This window comes from Sphaerodactylus townsendi, linkage group LG13, assembly GCF_021028975.2.
Source record: "Sphaerodactylus townsendi isolate TG3544 linkage group LG13, MPM_Stown_v2.3, whole genome shotgun sequence".
In the NCBI taxonomy this organism is placed as follows: Eukaryota; Metazoa; Chordata; class Lepidosauria; order Squamata; family Sphaerodactylidae; genus Sphaerodactylus; species Sphaerodactylus townsendi.
Genome location: NC_059437.1, coordinates 23,136,739 through 23,157,519, shown reverse-complemented (window position 1 = coordinate 23,157,519; position 20,781 = coordinate 23,136,739). Strand labels below are relative to the sequence as shown.

At 46.0% G+C, this 20,781-nt stretch overlaps 1 protein-coding gene across 1 annotated transcript in view; it reads right to left on the bottom strand.

Annotated features, from left to right (window-relative positions):
* Positions 1–13,810, bottom strand: part of IL1RAPL2 (interleukin 1 receptor accessory protein like 2) — a 552,812-nt gene extending 539,002 nt beyond the window's left edge. Inside the window, exon 1 of the mRNA XM_048514525.1 lies at positions 13,191–13,810. The gene's annotated coding sequence lies outside the window, so the exon portion shown is untranslated. The remainder of the gene's footprint in view (positions 1–13,190) is intronic.
* Between the last annotated feature and the right edge of the window lie 6,971 nt (positions 13,811–20,781).

Below are 20,781 nucleotides of genomic sequence, written 5' to 3'. Positions count from 1 at the left end.
TGCAACAGCAATCATTGCTTTTAAAGCCTTGTGTGGCAGTGTAGGACAAAAAAACAACCAAAAGGAGGAGACAGGAAGAATATCACACCCATATAGGACCTTTGAAAATGTGCACATTCCCATCCAGATGAAATGCCAATAAGATTTTCTTCTGAGAGAGAGTAGCAAAGCAGATTTGGGAAAGATCTGAGAAAAGCATGGAGAAACCTGGGAAGTAGGCAATTAAAGGGCAATGTCATGAGAATTCTCAAAAAATGCTCTAGTATGGAAGCAAAGACAGATTAAAACATTCCAAAAGAAGCAGCCACAAAGAGAGACTGCAAGTCAAAGAAAAGAGACCAATTGTCCAGCTCCCTATCAGGCTGGTTCATACTGGCCCTTTCCCCACTTACCCTTTTCCGAGGGTTGCTGCGCGCAATTCCCAGCGTGCGGCATCCCTGGCGCGCGCCCGGGCATCCCCACGACTTTGTGCTCTGCGCGGGGTCATCAAAAGGCGCCCTTTGAATGCCTCGTGCTGAGGGGCGCGACAGCAGCAGCGTCGGGGTGGCTGCGCTGTCGCCGCCCCTCTCAGTGGGGAGTGCCAAGGGACCCCGCGCTACTCTCCTCGAGTAGCGCGGGGCTTAAGGTAAGTGGGGAAAGGGCCACTGTTAGTTCAGCATCTCAAACAGAGCTCTGAAACCTCAACTGAAAGAGGAAAGATCAAACACAGTATCTGTCCATGTGCAGAATGTGGCTCTGGTCCTAAAGCATGGCAAAGTGTCTTCTATTAGGCTAAATTTCCGTGGTGGCGAACCTTTGGCACTCCAGATGTTATGGACTACAATTCCCATCAGACCCTGCCAGCATGGCCAGATGTTATGGACTACAATTCCCGATCAGTTCATACAAGGATTCTGATTGGGAATCTAGAACCTATGTAAGATTCGGAATTTCCATGGCGGCGCAAACCCTTGCACTCCATACGTTGGCACTCCCAATGACCTCGTTAATAGATGGTTAGATGTTATATCATCAGCAATTGGCCATGCTGGCAGTAGGTCTGATGGGAATTAACAGTCCACTGGCATTTCAAGTGGCCGAACCTTTCGGCACTCCATATGTTATGGACTACACAGTCCCATCGAGGGCCACTGCCAGCATGGCCAGATGTTATGGACTACAATTCCCATCAGCAATTGGCCATGCTGGCAGGGTCTGATGGGAATTGTAGTCCATAACATCTGGAGTGCCAAAGGTTCGCCACCACGGGGCTAAATGGTTTGCAGTAAGTCAATTTAGGGATCGTTGCTAATCCCTTCTACCACCACCCCCCAAAATCTCATTAAAATGATTGCCATTTTGACAGTGACATTTCTGGCTTTCATGGCATAGTTAACATCATTGCAAATAACTTGTAATGCAAAGCATGATTTCATGCAAAGTATTTCCATATAATTTGGATATAAAACAGTAATAGGTCCATTTTTAGTTCGCTTATAGAAATAGGGAAAGGGAGAAGGAAGATAATTTGTCATGCTTGTACCTAAAAAAGAAAACACCTTATTCAGCTTCCCACACAACTTCAAGTTAATACAGAGAGCTTATCAATGTGTGACGTTTAAATAGATGCAAGTTTGACATGCAAGTAAGTAGTCCTTTAATAACACAATCTGCCAAACATCTGTTCCCCAATATTCTCCTTACTACACCCTACAACCAAACCGGCAAAAATAAAACTACTTGCCATTCCTGCAGATTAATGGGAAATGGATCCATCAACATGTCACATGATAGCTGTAGAACCTCCATGGTTAGTGCCAGTTTCCCATTGGCAGGAGAGTTGCCAGATGAGGTTATACATACAAACTAACACACACGTGTGTGTGTACATGTATAGGTAATAGAAGAAAGGATAGTTTTTACCTAAGTGCTTTTTAAAAACAGAGGAATCTGTAGTGCTTTAAGACCTTAGCACCACTGCCAGTCAAAGAAACACTAGGTCTGCGGACAATTTTGACTTTTAATTTTCAGCATAGCCTTCTCTGTGCCTCAAAAATAAATTATACGAATCAATAAAGGTACATTCAGTAAACATTGTAGCTGTCTTGGACTGTTGTTTCCATTGGACTGTTGTTTCCATTTTGCCTTCCAGCTAGAGCAAGAGCTCTATGTATGCATCTTAGAGGAATTAGCATTTTTGTTGGCTCCACCCACTGATCTCTTCATCCTGTTCTTTGACCCCTCAGTTACATCCACAGGTACCTCAGCTCCAAGTTAACCCCACTAAACTCTGGCCTCACTTATCAGAATTCCTGATCCACATCATCACTCCAGAGCCCCAGTTCACACCCCAACCCAGCAAGCACGACTAAGAGAGTCAGCACGATGAAGAGGTTAAGAGCAGTGGACTCTAATTTGGTGAACAGGGTTTGATTCCCCACTCCTCCGCATACAGACTGCTGGGTGATCTTGATCTAGCCACAATTCTTTCTGAGCTCTTTCAGCCCAAAAGTGTTTATTGTGGAGATGGGAAGCCAAAGCCATTGTAAGCTGCTTTGAGGCTCCTTAAAAGTTAAGAAAATTAGGGTATAAAAACCAAGTCCTTCTTCTAATAAGGTTGCCTGGTCTGGGTTGGGAAATACCTGGAGATTTGGAGGGTGTAGCTGGGGGGTGGGCAGGGTTTAGGTTAGGGGAGGGACTGCAGCAGATATAATGACATACAATCCATCCCCCAAAGCAGTTGCTTTCTCCAGGATAATTGATCTTGGTCATCTGGACAGCAATCCTAATAATTGGAGATCTCCAGGTGCTACCTGGAGGCTGACAACCCTAACTACTAATGACAGAGGAGGCAATTCAACCCAGACCAGGTCATTGTAACCACAGCTCCTTTCAGTGGTGGATTCTCCACAGGCCAAATATAACATCTTTATGATGTTATGAAAAGTGTTTTGGGGAAGAACTTTGCTCAGCTCTCTTCCCCAGAACAAGTTCAGCCCGTTATATTCCTCTCAACCCAGGTTTTTGAAAGGTTGCTAATCTAGCAATGTTTTCCCCCCAACCCTGGTTAGAGATGAGTTCTGCCTGCTAAGCGAATGATAGCAGGCAGGAAACTATTTCTTCCACCCAAACTTCTTACTTTCATTTCCGTCACTCACACGCGCCATTTTGTGTGCTGCAGGAGATTCTCCACGGAGATTCACCATAGAGGTTTCCTCTGCTTGCAGCTCTCCCATTTGCTATTTTACTGTGAAAAATAGATAAATAAAGCTTGTTCAGCCTAGCAACACCAGTGCACATGTCATTTTTACTTTTTGTTTCTTTGTTTTGAGGAGGATGTCTATGAAGCTACAGCAACATGATTAGAAAAGCTGAAGTTCTCCCGTGCTGTGGGAACACAAAAGTCCAAAATGGATCTTTTTATAACATCCTAAAAATGTCTCCATTCACTGTGTGGAACTGGAGAATAAGGAGATGAAGTCATTAATGCCCTGAAGGGAGACACAAAACCTGCCACATTTTTGCATACAGCAAGACTGCAGAGATTAGGAGAAACATAGATTCTTGGCCGCAAATTTGCTTGGACTGATTATCCCCAACAATCGCCCTGTTTAGAAGCCGTTTGTTGCCTGGTCCACACAGCTGTTGCATGTCTAACTCATTAATCTCAGTGCAATTTTTAAAAAATCCCTCTAAATGCTTACTCATTATGCACATAGTTTTGCTTTCCAGTAAGGAGCTATCTGAATTCATAGAAGAATGCCCAGTTGGGGACACGGCAGGGCCAGCATTTGTGCAGGCATGTCAGAGAAAACACCCTTCAGTCTAGAATGTTGGTCTGGGGTCTTTCCCAGGACCACACGGCTTCTCTTACCCAGCCTCCAAAGCAAATTGGAGGTGTGGTGAATCCTGAGGCACCAGCTGTCTGACTCCTCCTTACAGACACACTCACAGACATCTATTACAGGAAAACAGAAAAGACGAGCCTGTCCCACTATGAACAAAAGAGCAAGCTGTCGTCCTCATATTCTCCACCACTGCATCCAGCAGACATTTTGGCAGACTGCAGAGAGGGAAATCTCTGCAATCAATATCATATAGCCATGGTTCATTGGAAGAATACATGCTGGAGTTGCCAGCCTACAGGTGGTAGCTGTAGATCTCCTGGAATTACAACTGATCTCCAGGTGACAGAGATCAGTTCACCTGGAGAAAATGGTCGCTTTGGAAGGCTGACTCTATGCCATTATACCCTATTCAAGTCCCTCCATCCCCAAATCTTCTCAAGCTGTGCCCCCAAAATCTCCAGCTATTTCCCAACCCAGACCTCGCAGCCCTGGCACACACTTTCCATACAGGAAAAAGGGGTCACTGAGGGAAAGCCAAGCAAAACAAAATAGAAGTCTTCACCCATTGGTGGAAAACCACCAACAGACGACAAATCTCCCTAGGGAAACAATCCAGAGTTTTAGTGCCACCACCAAGAAGGCTCTCTCTGCCAGTTTGCCACCTACCTAATCTCAGAAGGCAGGGGTACCCACAGCAGGGCCTCGGAAGATGACCACATTGGTCAGGTAGGTTCATAAGGGATTAGACCAGGGGTAGGGAACCTGCGGCTCTCCAGATGTTCAGGAACTACAATTTCCATCAGCCTCTGTCAGCATGTCCAATTGGCCATGCTGGTAGGGGCTGATGGGAATTGTAGTTCCTGAACATCTGGAGAGCCGCAGGTTCCCTACCCCTGGATTAGACAGTGCTTCAGGTATGTTGGCCCCAAACACACAGGGCTCTGAATGTCAAGATCAGCACCTTGAACTCTTCCTAGAAGCAGACCAGAAGCCAGTGTAGATAAGCCAAGACTGGAGTGATGTGGTCCCTACAATCCATTCCAGTCAAAATTCTGGCTGCAGTGTTCTGTATCAACTGAAGTTTGCAAACATGTTTCAAGGGAAGCCCCATGCAGACCACATTGTAGTAATCTAATCTAGTTGTTGCCAGGCTCTCTCAGTGAGACTGGTGGTTGCTCAGAAATGGAAAGGATCACATTACCCACAAAAGAAGAATGAACTGAGAAATTGTTAGATTTTGCAGAAATGGACAAATTAACAAACAGAATAAGAGGACAAGACCAAGACAGGTATCTTAACACCTGAAAACTATTTATCGCCCACCTGGTGAAATTTTAAAAAGCTTTGATAAACTGTAGGCTTTGTACATTAGACAGTAGTGTGTAGATTTAATTGTAGTAAAATAATATATTATTATAGCATATTAGTAAAATGACAGCAAGTAATTATATTTTCTAAAAGAGATTAGTCCTGTCTTTGTGAAGGAGATCTTTGTTTGTATTTAAGGTGGAGCATTTGTTAGAGTGAAAACTTTTAAGTTCTGACATTGTATTTATTTTTAAATGGTATATTAATAAAGTTGAAATAACCCCACCCCCAAAAAAATATGTAACCACAGTACACACCAGATGTCTTATATCCAGAAAAGGCCCCAGCTGCCACCTACTTATCCGCAGTAGGCCTGGGTTCAAAAGCACCCTCAGACCATGGACCTGCTCTTTCAAAGGAGTGCAACCCTGCCCAGGACAGGTGATATCTTAACTCCTGGGTCAGACCTTCCTACACACCAATAGAACTTCCATCTTTTGGGGATTATGTATCAGTTTATTAACTCATATCCACTCCAAAACTGCCTCAGTGTTTCTACACCCTCCCTGGGATCAGCTGCACATGTGAGACACAGCTGAGTGTCATCGACATATTGACAATAACCCAGCTCAGATCTCCAGTTGGACCTCACCCATAGGTTTCATGTAGGTGTTAAAGAACACAGGGGCAAGATGGAACAGTAGTTCCTCAGCACCACCTTCTGAAAGCTACTCTTCAGGCAGGACTAGAATGGTATTTCCTAAATCCTAGCCCAAATACACTGTCCAAAAGGATACCATGATCAATGGCACTGAAAGGTTTGTGAGAATCAACAGAAGGTCCATCTCCAGGCACAAGTCTTCCACCAGAACAACCAAGGTCCCATAACCAGGGCTGAAACCAGACTGGAAGAGATCTGAACAATTTGCCACAATCAAGAAGGCTTAGAGTTGTCCAGATGATACCTATTTTATTACAGGAAGCAAAAGTTGCAGCATGAAGAGTTACTAGCCATTCAAACTTACCTCCCTTACCCAAAGACTCCCATTCAGCACAAGAAAACTGCAATAGACAGACTGGTGAATAGATGCCTCCAGGAACCCTGGAAGTACAACATCAGTGCAACCGCCTTTGAACACCGAGTTCCCTTTAATGGCTAACCACCATTAGACTGATTCTCCCCCCTCCCCCTCTCTTTAGCAGCCATCTGTGGGCAGTATCACCTCTTGTGGCATAATTAAATACCAAGTGAAATAAAGTACTATTTTCAGTCTATCTAAATTTACTGCCAATTAAACTCACAAAACAGTCAAGTTCAGATTGTTTGAGTTGTGTACAAGTCAGTCTATGCTGTGTTTCTCCTTTCATGTTAACATCTGGGTCACAACTGAAGATGGACTGTTGAATTGATAGGTTGTTTAACATAGGGCATGGATCCTGTGAGGTCATTGCTCACAACAAGCAAGTCGTTGATCAGCCAAGAGCCGTAAACTACCAATAGAGAGAGTAACCTGTAATCTACAAAAATGTAGGCATGGCACACAATACCATCTTTAAGTAAAACAGGCCAATAAAAAGTGTCAGACTACTAAATCTTTCTTGGCTGCCCAGTCAAGTCTGCAGGGGGACTGAGCCGCAGGTTAGGTGGAGGAAGCTTCAGATTCTGACATACCACAACTGTGGTTGGGACAACTGGAGTGGGTTTCCAGTCTTCATGGCTACCCAGCAAGCAGGAAGTTGGAGTGAGACTGCAAGTCCACATGGCATAAGCACAGATGTCCTATATGTGAAGCAGGCTGTGACTTGGGTACTAATTGACACAGCAGGATGACTAATTCATCATCAACCCAATTTAAGAGATCAACAAAAAGAGTTGAACTGGAAAACTGCAGAATCTGGATGCCTTCCAACTCATAGAATGACTTTCTAAGCAGCCAAAGGAAACTTGTATCTGCTCCTTTGATAGGCTTGATGAGGTGTTATTTAACAGGTGATTTTATTTATCTCCATGCCTAGAAAAGCTTCAGTTGCCTGTTTCCACACATTAAACCTCTACTAAAGGGAAGGACACTTTCTTCTCCAAGGTGTGGCAAATGGAAATTGTAGCCTATGAACACCTGGAGGGGCAGAGTTGGACACTCCTGATTTAGACAGTCTGTCTACAGTCTATCTGGGCAACTTCACTGTCACAGTCCCCAAACAGCATACATTCTAAATGGACATGGGAGCGAGGGAACTAAGGATGGGTGGCTACCCTCTGACTCTCCCAGGAGTGTGGAGGTCGGGCAAGGTGACAATGACATGTTGTGCAATGTAATTTCTATCCCCACTGATTCTTCCACCAGCCAAGTAGAAGAAGAAGAATTTGGATTTATACCCCACCTTTCTCTGCTGTAAGGATTCTCAAGGTGGCTTACAAGCTTCTTTCCCTTCCTTTCCACACAACAGATACCTTGTGAGGTAGGTGGGGCTGAGAGAGTTCAGAGCAATCTGGGACTAGCCCAAGGTCACCCAGCAGGAATGTAGGAGTGCGGAAACACATCCGGTTCCCAGATAAGCCTCTGCCACTCAGGTGGAGTGGGGAATCAAACCCAGTTCTCCAGACTAGAATGTACCTGCTGTTAACCACTACACCACTCTGGTGATCGTGAAAGAGCTAAACTGCTGAGAGATCACCTGCCTAAAGGTTGCCAAACCCAGGTTGGAAAGCTCCTGGAGATTTGGGAAAGGAAACTGGGGAGTGTCCTCAGTGAGGCACAATGCCACAAAGTCCCCCCTCCAAAGCAGACACTCTCTCCAGGTGAATTGATGATGAACTGTAATTCGGGGGGGCGGGGGTTCCCAGGTTCCACCTGGAGGCTAGCATTCCTACACCTGCCTCAAGATGGACAAAAGGCATGCCTGGGAGAAACCCACAAATGGGGATAGTTAAATATCCCTGGGCTCCTTTATACAAGGGGGTTATTTTTTTTCATATCTCATCATCAAGAGAGGGCTAGCAATTTTAAAAACATCATCGTCTAATATTAAAAAGCAGAGAAACCAAAGGTTCGCTCTAACCAACAGAAGGCAGCCCCAAATATACTTGTTTTATTTTGAGGATTGTTGCCCTGCTGTTTCACTAAAAGCCATACTCGGAGTATCTCGGAAAGAAATTAAACACAGAAATATACAAAACGTAAAAGGAAAACGCAATATAATAAGACAGAGAGTGACACAAACAGCATAGAGGCCAAAAGAAGTTTTAGGTTCCACTAAAAGCCTGAGTAAATAAGCTAGCACCTGGCCATGAAGCTAAATAACAGAGGCTCTGACTAAAGAAGCACAAGGAAGAGGCTTCACAGATTAGGCAGGGAATGCCAACAACACCTCCTTCCCAAAGGTAAAAAAAAAAGACGTGAAGCAGTCCTTCTAAGCAGTGGCATCAGAGGTTAAGAGCAGGTGCATTCTAATCTGGAGGAACCGGGTTTGATTCCCAGCTCTGCCGCCTGAGCTGTGGAGGCTTATCTGGGGAATTCAAATTAGCCTGTACACTCCCACACATGCCAGCTGGGTGACCTTGGGCTAGTCACAGCTTCTCGGAGCTCTCTCAGCCCCACCTACCTCACAGGGTGTTTGTTGTGAGGGGGGGAAGGGCAAGGAGATTGTGAGCCCCTTTGAGTCTCCTGCAGGAGAGAAAGGGGGGATATAAATCCAAACTCTTCTTCTTCTTCTAAGGTAGCTCTTACATCTAAGCAGATCTGATTGAGGAACAGCGTATGTTGAAAGCCCTAGGACCTAGGACTATTGTGCACTCACTACTTTCGGCACAATTGTTTGCTTTGTAGTGTGGTTTCCCCAGTAGTGGGATTCAAGTAATTTAACAACTGGTTGTTTACAAGCACCATTTTAACAACCGGTTCTGCCGAGGTGGTGCAACCCTGCTGAATCCCACCACTGGGTTTCCCCATCTTTTCCTGCTGCGAGGCATCCCCAGTTGCACTGATCCAATCTGCCATTTGGCTGCCCTCGGCTTCCTTTTCATTCCCCAGCAACCTCACTCTGGGAAGGTTGTCTGCCACCTTGTTTTGTACTGCCAGCTAGGGTCTATCACCAGACTAACAGACCATGTCAATTTCAAGGGCACCTATTGCACCAGTTCTGGACCCCCAGCATGGAAAAAAAATTAAAGCCCAGCAGATCCTTCCTGGAAAAGCTGTTGTGTGGGTGGGGAAGGTGGGGAGGAGCTGGAAATCCCAAATCAAGAGCAACACTTCCTGATTCACTTCACAGGGAAGGAAAAGTCACACTTTGTCTGGCTTTGGGAGCCACAGAGCTTCTCTAATCTGAGAGCAGGGTGGTTTCCAAAGAGGCCAACATGAATGCATGAATGAGAATCCAACCTGATGGGAAGGTGTGCTCCATGCGAGGCAGACCACAAGTGCACAAAAGGTCCTAGTTTGGGCCAAAGTACAAATCTGCACTTCAAATTGTAAGGAAGCAGTAGCCAGTATATTAGTGGAATGGTATGTTCCTGTTTACCTTTGCCCATCAACAGTATTTCAACTGTTTTCTGAACCAATTACAGCTTCCAAACAGGCTCCAAAGGCAGCCCCATTAGAGTACATTATAGAAGTCTGGGATGTTATCAGGTGCTGGATAACTATGGATTAGATCTAGGGAGGGATTTTAGCTAAAGAGTAGATCTTCTGCTTTGCCCAGAAGATCCTGGATTCAATACCCTGCTTTCCCCAACTAAAAAAAATTGATAGACTAATGGTCTTACTCAGAGTAAGGCATTTTCATGTGTTCATGTCTAAAGGGTTAAGTCAACAGCTATAATGATTCATCTTCACAAGGAGATGCCTTATTCTGAGTCAGACCATTAGTTTATTGAGGTCTGTATTGTCTACTAAGAAGAGTTTGGATTTATACACACACACCCCTTCTCTCCTGTAAGGAGACTCAAAGGGGCTTACAACCTCCTTTCCCTTCTCCCCCCTCCTCCACAACAAACACCCTGTGAGGTGGGTGGGGCTGAGAGAGCTCCAAAGAGCTGTGATGAGCCCAAGGTCACCCAGCTGGTGTGTGTTGGAGTCCTCAGGCTAATCTAGTTCCCCAGGAAAGCCTCCACAGCTCAAGTGGCAGAGCAGGGAATCAAACCCAGTTCTCCAGATTAGAGTGCACCTGCTCTTCAGCACTACACCACTGCTGCTCTCCACATAAGATTGCAGCAGGAGACAATATTGGGAGGAAGAGAGAGGTAGTCCCCTAGAACAGCATCATGCTGGCAGGGGATGATGGGAACTGTAGTCCATAACATCTGGAGGGCCACGAGTTTGACATCTATGCCCTAGAAGATAGCTCTCAGGCACAAGGGAAAACAGCTGCATTCATTATATCCCTCCACCCAACAAAAAAAACCCCATCCAGACATTTTCAGTCCATGCCACAAGGTCTAAGAACTACCAAAGAGTTACCATATAATAAACTACCATATAATGTGATTTGTATAATTTCTCCAAGTATATACCCTTTCCCAGTCCTGCGAGAGCAGCCTAATGTTTAACACTTGGTATCAAGATGTAGTTTTAGAGCATCCCCGTCACACATTATATCACAGTACAACAACTTTGTAAGGTAGGTGAGTATGCTTGCTTATGTTGCAGGTGGGGGTGGAGAATGAGAGGTGACAGCTTGCCTAAGGCCATCTGAGCAAATTCAGATCAAATCTAAACCAGGGACATTTAATTCAGTCCTAGCCATGTGCTGATCTCAGCTCTTCTAAATGAACATCTGAGATAGTAGACCTAATATAACAAATCAACAGGACGGGACACTGAATTAACAGTGCAATGGGATTTGGAATGTGAAAAACTAAAGCCAGACAGAAATCTGAAACGGAGCTGAAACAAGCCATTTGCACAGTCTTTATGCTTAGCAGCCTCTAAAAGAAACAAGGTCTGTTGTTTTAGAAAAACCTCTCAGTTACCTCCCGCCCACAATGCATCTGAAACCAGTCCAAGAGATTCACTCCCCAGGAAACAGTTAGAACTGTGTATCGTCGAAGGCTTTCATGGTCAGATTCAGCTGGTTGTGGTGGGTTTTCCGGGCTGTGTGGCCATGGTCTGGTAGATCTTGTTCCTAACGTTTTTGCCTGCATCTGTGGCTGGCATCTTTAGAGGTGTATCACAGAGAGAAGTCTGTTACACACTGTGTCTAGTTAGAACTGTAGTTTTACACCAGCTATTGGGAGCAAATGTTCCTGTTTCAATGAGATTTACTGCACAAAGGGCTCAAGGAAGGTTTGTAGCAGGATACCAGAGCAGGAAAGAATGCCCTGAATCTGTCCTCTGGCCAGGAGGCTTCTACAAGTATCATTGTGGTCAAATGGGGATTGGAACCCAGGCCTTCTTCCACAATGTCCAGCCTTCTGTCCTCTATACCACACTTGGAAATGCAAGCCCCCTCCTCCCCTCCTGCATGCAATTTTAAACATGGGCTCAAATACACATAAGCTGATCAGAACAACAGAGAAAGAGAGGAGGAGAAAAGGCTAAGCATCGCCAAGTAAAAACCTCTCGGTGCAGATGTTCTTCCAGATGTCGCTTCTTCCCGCCTGACTTCTTGCCTCTTGGATGGACTAGGAGTCGAAACTGGCCTTTTTGAACAGGGGCATCTACAGCTGGGCTGCTAATCAAAGGAGTTCTTATATAGCCCAAATTAATGCTCTTCGCCAAGGTTGTCATCCCCTGGGCAAGAGTTTCATCGGCAACACTAAGGACCAGTTTGCTTAACTTCACTGTTGGCACAGACTCTGTCTGTTCCTGGGGGGTGGGGGGACAGAACAGCAGTCTAGACCCCAGAAGCTAGTTTGTATCCAAAACACCCACTGAAGATCAATAAATCCCAAACGAAATTTTAGGAAGAGGAGTCAGAGGTTTATATTCCCCCCCAAAAAACAATAGTCTTTTATTCCCCCCCAGAAGACTGGATACAGCTCGCAGAACATGCCACACGGCTGAGATTGTTGTCAAGAGACAATAAAGGACAAGTCAAAAAGGGTGGAAAAGACCTAGAGGTCATCTAGTCAACCCCCCTTCATTTGACCCAGCTTTCCTTTACATAGTCATCGCAGCATCTGATTCTAGGAGATTCGAGCATGGCCAAGCCATTTTTTAAATTTTAAAAATCCCTTATCATCTACGAGCCTGCGAAAATATTTCAACGACATGATTGAGGTTGTGCAGAACAGAAATATTACAGCTTCAAGAACCGTCAGCAGGTTCGTTTAAGTAATATAAAAAGTGAAGGGAGGGCACAGGAAATCAATCAGGGTGGAAGGGGTCAAGGTGCTTCCATATTTTACACAATATTTCAGCACCATTCAGAAAGTATAGCAACGTTAAGTGGCGTCTGCTGCTGTAGAATTTCTAACCATGTTAAGGGAGCCCCAGCTAGGGCTGACAACTTTTGTTTCCCGGGACAGGGCTCCCCGGACTTAGAACAGAGGCAGCAATCCAGCCGGTGAAGCTCTGCCCAGTATAGAAACGGACCTCACCCCAGCTCTGGCTTTGCATATCCAGGAAAGCTTCACGGATAGGATTTCTGCTTGTCATGCTGCCATTGAAAAGGTACCCTGCTGGGGGGGGGGGGGGGCTGAACCCTTCCCCCACTGCCTGCCGCCACTGCATGATAAAATTGGCAAAGCAAAACGAAACAAAAGCCCCTCTGAAAACCAGCTAAATCGGGGGTGGCTCTCACAGTTGGCGACGCTTCCCAACGAAGTTTTAAAGAAGTTTTCCGGAGGGTGCTGCCTGCCATTAACCGTGTTGCTCACAAAAGGGCTCCAAGCGCGCCTGAAAGTAAGTCCCTTCCCTGTTTCAGGATCACTTAGCTCTAAAGCAGGACGAATCCACTCTGCACGCGCCCAGAGACGCTCAGAGCGCTCAGCGCTTCAGTCCTGGACCGGAACGCGAGTCCCGGCGCTGAGGAAGCCCTCGAGTCCACCACCGACGCCCGGGGAAACAACCCTATTACACGCGAGAAAGCCAGCCCGCCAGCTTGGCCTCTTACCTCCAACCACACGCCGGGGAGCTCACGAGCGGCGACGCGCCATGCTGCTCCGACGATCCGCGAGGGCACGTTTCCACCCGGGCGAAAATCCAGGCTTACATCCTCCCAGCCGTCGAGGGAAGCAGCTGCAGGCGAACCAGCGGGTCTCCTCGGGGGCTGGAGCGGGGAGAGACGGGAGCAGGTCCTCGGCAATCCCCGGAGTCCCGGTCCAGTCTCGTCCAACCCTCGCCTTCACCTGCGCGAGCTTGGCTGGTGCCCGCGGTGGCTCACCCTCGGGGGGACGGCGGGCTGCTCGCCTCGCCTGCCTTGCACGTGGACCATCAGCCCGGCGGGACTCGGTTCCCCTGGGTCAGTCAGCCGCTCTGCCCCATGGCCAGACTGCGGGGACCCCTCCGAGCCCAGGGCTGCAGCGTCGGGCAAAACGAGCCCACCTGGAAGGGACGGCGGCCCCCACAGAGGCAGGGGCAGGCGGGAGATGTTCAGGAATAGAGCGGCTCGGAAGCAGGCGGGCGGGGAGAGAGTTGGGCTCCCCTCTTCCTCTCTCCCTCCGTCTCTGCCGCGCGCCGGATTCCTGCAGTCTCCTCGCAAGTGCTCCGAGCGCCTCAGGACTTCCAACTCCTCCTGCAAACTCTTGGGGGCTTCCCTTCCGACAGGCTGAGCGTGGCCAGGAGAGCGCAAGACAGGCAGTCGCCGCGCGTTAGCCGGCCTTGGCTCCTTTTCATTGGCGGGATCAGGTGCAGGGAGGGGGGAGAGAGTCCTGCATGGAGATTTTTTAAATTCTCTCCCCCCCACCCCCCCTTTGCAAGGCAAAAATGTCATTCCGCTTACTTACTTTTCAGGGATGTCGAGCTCGCGAGTCGCGACGCTGCAGCGCCGTCTAGCGGCGGTAACGAAGGTCGGCTCTGGGACCAGGAGGAAGTTCTACACAGACTTCGGCCTGGTTCCATCTCCGTCATACACACGCACACACACTCTCTCTCTCTCTCACTACTTCGGGGTTTTGTTTTCATTCTGCATATTTTCTCCAAACTTTTGAAGTCGCCCCACTGTCTCTGTTTGTCAGTCCTGAATTGATTGGGCATAGTTGTTAATTTGGGTTTTTCTTCCCACATGCACGTTCTCACCAGCATAGTGTAGTGCTTAAGAGCAGATGGACTCTGATCTGGAGACCTGGCTTTGATTCCCCATTCCTCCACACGAGCAGAGGACTCTTATCTGGTGAACTGGATTTGTTTTCACACTCCTACATCCCTGCTGCGTGACCTTGGGCTAGTTCCAGTTCCCTGTGAACTCTCTCATCCCCACCGGCTTCACAAGGTGTCTGTTGTGGGAAGAGGAAAGGAAAGGAGCGTGTAAGCCCTGTTGAGTCTCCTTACAGGAGAGAAATGAAGGGTATACATCCAAACTCTTCTTCTTTTCCTTCCCTCTTGTCTTTCCCCTTCATCCAACCCTCGAAGCAACCCTCAAAGCAATGTTTTTGTTTGTTGGAGAATGCAGGATAGAGCTGAGAGCCTGCCTGCTGTTAAGAGCAGATGAACCGGGACTCTAATCTGGAGAACCGGATTTGATTCACCGCTCTGCCACTGTGGAGGCTTATCTGGTTCATCAGATTATCTTGTGCACTCCAACGCATTCCAGCTGGGTGACCTTGGGCTAGTCACAGTTCTTTGAAGCTCTCTTAACCCCACCCACCTCACAGGGTGTTAGTTGTGGAGGGGCGAGGGAAAGGAGTTTGTAAGCCCTTTTGAGTCTCCTTATAGGAGAGAAAGGGGGATATAAATCCAAACTCTCATTATTATTATTTCATCTACTACATCATGATCACCATGTTCCATTTAGTTTGTCCTCTTCAACTGCCCCCCAGCCCATTTTTATTTTGTGTGTGTGTGTCTGTGTACGCACACTTGTGAGTACAAGGCTAGCAATAGAACACTGAAATAGTCACAAATGACACTGCAAGTGTTCTTGTGTCCCGTGGATGAAAATAGTCAGAAACACTGTGGGTTCAGAGGAACTATACCCTCCTAGTCTACTGACCATCAGCCCTGAGGACGTTTGTTGCTCAACCCCAATGAATGCAGGAAGTTGTTTAGCATTATTTCCTCCATTGTCCTGTTATCTATGTTTTTGGCTTAATATCACATTTGATCTGTGTGGCAGATTTTCATTTGTCCTAAGTTGCTCCCGTCATCCCCCCGTGCAGATGCCATAGTTTCGAATGCCGTCACTCCCCCCAGAGCTTGCATCCTTGAAGAGGGCCTTGATAAAACCAGGCTTTTATGCAATGCTGAGCAGTAGTGTACGTCTGCGGTAGCAACTCAAGGTAAGACTTTCCTGTCCTACTTTGAGGCCATCCCTTTCCATTATATTAGTGACAGATCACTAATGGGCAAGCTACTTTCCTTCCCCCTTTAGAGACTGTGCTCCTTTCACCAGACATTATCCTCAGATCTAGTTGTGTTTGACGGTAGCCATTCTGAGGGCCCCTAACGGTGCCCTCCCCGATGTTCACTGTATGGGGCTGCTACTCTATCACCAGCAATGTGGCCAGAAACTCTAGTGTGTGTTTTCTTTTCCTGCTGAACCATGTTTTTCTCTGGTTACATTTCAAGAAACTTGCCTGCAAGTGATGACCCAGAAGACACAGGCCCAGAACATAGACACGCCCCCCTTCACACACACACACACACACACACACACACACACACACACACACACACACACACAAATGCAGATGGCAATACAATTTACTCATAGTCACAAAGGCCTCCTGGGCTCTTGTGAAGCACCTCCCTACTCCAAAAAAACAGAACAAAACCAATATGCTTTAGTGACGAAGGAATTAAGCACCGTTTAGGGGGTCCTGGTGCATGCCAATCAAAGAGTTTAATTGTTCATTGTTTATCTGCAGGATCTAATTATTTATTTATTTTTAAATGTATACCCCGCCCTTCTCCTAGGGGCTCAGGGTGGCAGCAACACCATAATAACACTATAAAATCATAATAAATAAGTTCAAACAATTAAAAACAGTACTAAAAACCTAAGTCCAGATGGCGACTTATGATGACCTGCATGTACAAATGAGCAAATCAGATCTCACAAAACTTTCATATTATCTGAAAGAGGCTGCTCCAGGAATGGTTCACACTTGCACGTACACAGGGTTGCTGCAAGGTTCTTAGATGGGCTGAAGCAACATAGATGCAACCCTATCAATACTTACTTGAACTCAGTAGGGCTTATTTCTGATCTAATGTTTGGCTACAGAGGACTCCAGCTAAAGGAGTTGATGCTGATAAACAGTCCAGTCTCTGACTGATACCTGAGCAACTAAAAGTGGGAAGAGACATGCAGAATGTGCTGTAGGCAGAAGCTCCCAGGTTCAGTCTTGACATTATGCAGCCAAAGGGTTTCATGCAGAAGATGCTGAGAAAGGCCTTTTCTCTCCTGGGAGAGACAAAGGAGACAATACTAAGCTCAGTGGCCTTGCCTGGAATAAGACAACTTCATACATTTATCAAGCGGCTCAGCTACATCCACAGTGATTTAAGTGCCAGAGACAGGGCATGATGTGGGAGGGGCATGAGAGTGGTGAGGGTGAGCATACCTGGTTCACAACACTAGGACAGGTCCCCAAGACCTGCCGTTGCACCCACATCTGTCTGCGTTCCGAAAATTTGAATAACAGCATTAACCGAAAGACAATTCCCCATATCAAAAACATGCATCTCCATAGGACAAGGTAAACACAACCCTGCCTAGGAATGTATCACCCTGCTCCACAAATCAGTGGGAAACCATCTGAGCCAGATCATGCTATTGTGGCCATGCCCACTTGAATGATTCAGCTTAAGGGGACTGAAGCCAGGCCTCACAGAACATGAAACATCTGTCAGTATGGGGTAGGGTATGGCTCAGCTGTCCAGAAGGCCCCATGTACAGGTCCAGGCTTAAAAAAAAGAAAGAAATCCCACATTCAAGTAAAAAAGAAAAAGAAACCAGATAGCAGGTAGCAGGTGACATGAAAAACATTGGCCAGTTACACACTGGTGCTCTTACCTGAAGTGAGGGTCCGTTTCCTTCGGGGCAGAGATTTCATTGCAGACGTGCTCACACTTACAGCACTGAAGATCCCAGAGGCCCTGCACTTCCTGAGAGTGGGGAAATCCCGATGTTTTCCCCCACTTTGGGGATTTCTGCTCCTTTTGTCCACTTCTCGCAGGCATTTCTGGGGATCGACAGCCAGCTTTCCCTCCCTGCCAAAAAAATCAATGATAATGAGCCACGCAATAGCAATATGCGAAATATTGATAAGAAACTTAAAGGGCTCGTCAAAAAAGTTAGTAGCCTTGCAATCAACAAGGAGTGACCCAGAAGTGGGGGCAGGCAAGGCGCGCAGCAGGGAGTGGGGCACCTCATCGCATGTAAACAAGAAATGCAAGGAGACCCGACTGCGAACGCACTCGAAGCAAGGAGCATTACAGAAAGCTCTCCATGCATAATGGGCCTCCTTGCATAATGGCCCTTCCCTGGAGAGTCCCTGCCAGTAAAAATAAACAGAATTGACCTTGATAGACCAAGAGTGTGTTTCAGATGAAGGAATCTTTGCATGTGTTCGTGGCCTCCTCGTTATAGCAATTACAGCAAATAAACACAATAACGACATGGTAAGATTCCAGAAATCTCTGGCCAAAAGAAACAGAATCAAGTATAACACCTTCTCGCTGCTGGAGGATGGAGCGCTTAATATAACCCCACTGCCACATTTTCTCATTGATTCCAGGAGTGGATTTTACAGGACAGCAGGAATTTCCATTCAAAATGTCTTTTGGGCAATCCTTGTGTAACAAAGGAGAAACCGTGGTCTTTTAAATTTAGATGAGCTGAAAAGCATGAAAAATATAGATTTTCTTCTTTTAAAAAAAACCTTTAGCAATTCCAGGAATGTGATCACAGAAAGATTCTTTGGTCTACAGCAAATGAGCAAAAATTATTGTAGAACCGGAGTGAGAAAGAAGAAGAAAATCAATAAAACAGCCGATGTTTAGTATCTGTATAAATCTTTCAACTAATTAGAAAGGCCTTGTGAGCTGCCCATCTTTCCCTCGTCAACTTCTTCCTGGGATGCTGGCACTTTCAGCAGCCATTTATAATCTCTCTGACACCCCAACCGGACATTCATTTCACGTGGCTCGATTATGGCCCAAAAGTGATGCTTTTACACCATTTATCAAGTCACTTATTAAAAGTCACTTTTTAGCTGAATTAAGAGATTAGATGCCCTGGAATGGTACAACCCCTGGACTTGAAATATACAGTGAAGTGAAATTATATTTAATGATTCTTTTGATTTATATTTTAATTTTCAGTGACCAGATAAAGCACAATCAGTAAGACTTTAACTTTTTCTAATAAATCAAAAAAAATACTGGTGTGATTCTACTTTGCGGTAACTGACACCTGCATTATTCATGAAAAGAGAGACGGGCCGCCACAAATGGATTCTTTAAATAAAGAAACTAACTTGGCTTTTTGTTCTCTTCAAAATTAAGGCACAAATGTGGACAAATGGATCAAGAGTCACCTCCAGATTAATTGTGGATTACTGCAAATGAGGATAAGACAGAAAAGTCACTTTGACTTGGGGGTATTTTTCAACATTCTAAACATATTCCAAGAGTTTATCTACTATAATAGCCAGAAGCGCTGTCGTGTTCGCCTGTTGAACCAAATTAAACAGAAGAAAAAGAGTTGGTTTTTTACCTTGCTTTTCTCTACCATAACTAGTCTCAAAGCAGGTTACAACCCCTTTTCTCCACCCCCACCCACAACAGACACCTTCTGAGGTAGGCGGGGCTGAGAGATTTCTTTGGCATGCAACTTTTAATTTGTATTTCAAAATCCAAATCCAAAACATACACAAAAACAGAAATTCACCAGATTATAAAGTAGTTATTTCATACAGACTGCCAGTTTCTTCTTTACCAAATATTAAACCCCACACCGTCAGCATTTGGCCACAGGAGCTGAGAGAGTTCTGAGAGAACTGTGACTACCTCGAGATCACTCAGCAAGCTTTATGTGGAGGAGCAGGGACTCAAACCTGGTTCTCTGGAGTCCACCACGCTTAACCATTCTACCATGCTGGTTCAACAGGAATCAAGGAGCACCTTAAAAATTAACAAATTTTATTTCAGCATGAGCTTAATTTGCAGCAACCATGAGGTGATGTTATTTAACTCCTTGCCCTGAATAGGTCCAAGGCCAGTTGGCAATCTGAATTGTACAGGCAGCAGTCCAGCTGTTTAACAGAGACTCCAAGCTTATAGAAAAATTGACTGCAAAGAGGAGATGCAATGCTTGCTTGGCTGCTCAGTGTTGGCCATGCCTCGGCTGGGGTGGGGAGTGCTTGCAGGATCAGGTCTGATGCATGAGCCAGGTGCACAACATCTGGGGCTGCTTGGTGAGTTTCTGGCTTAAAAGAGACCAAGGGAAGAGTTGCAGGGTGGTAGCAGCATCTCTACTATGTCTCAGTACTAATGACTTTGCGGTGCAAATATTAGTCTATTGTGGCAAAATGAAACTGAAGTCTAGGGGTAGTGCTAGTCTTCAAGGTGCCAGTGGACTTTTGTTCTGTTTCATCGACGAAATTGTCAGTGTCACATTTAAATTGGGCCTCAGTCTATACAAAGGATGAAAAATACAGATAGTTCATTTTAATTTTTCTCTCTCTCCTGCTATAATAACCCTTCCTCCCACTTTGATGATTGCACCTTTGAAATCAACAGACACAATCAAATCAAGCTGGCAGAGTTTCAGACTATTTCATCTCTCTCGTTATCAGGGATTTCAAAAAGAGCTGCAAGAAGTGCTGTTCATAAATGCCACAATTTAATCCTGAATCGGTAGCCACAAGCAGGCCTTGGACTCTTGCTGGGAATTGTGCTTCTCCTCCACCCTGTACAATTCTTTGCATCCGCTCTGCGCCCTCGATTCTGCTGGGCAGCCAACAGCAACTGGGCGCATAAAGCAGGGTTGAATAGGGAGTGGCTCAGTAGCTCAGAGGTGCAAGCAGAAGGTCTCGAGTTCAATTCCTGCCATCTTCAGTTATAAACTGTCAGGTGATGTGAAAGATGTCCACCCAAGATTTTGGAGAGTTGCTGCCAGCCACAGCAGACAGTACTGATCTCAACAGACCAAGGGTCTCACGCCCTCTGTGTAAGGCAGCTTCGTGGCCCTTTCCACACAAACCTTTAAAAAAGTTTTGAGGACAAAAATAAAATGTTTCTTCCATGGAATTCTGCATTTTTTCCCCCTTCCTGGGTTCCCAAAATGTTTCATTTGCAGCCTCAAAATGTTTCAAATGAATGCCCTTTTAAAACGATTCTTTAGTTGAAACATTTTCAAAACTGAGTCAGTTGCCTTTGCTATCTCTTTAAGACATTTCCCATAAGACAACCTCTGTGCTGTCCCCAAATTTCTTGTTCAGCAGTGGTGTAGCTAGGGAAAATGGAGCCCAGGGCAGACTCCCAGTTTTCCATCCCCCATGGGCCCCTGTGCCCCCTCCCTTTGCACCCCACTTACCTTA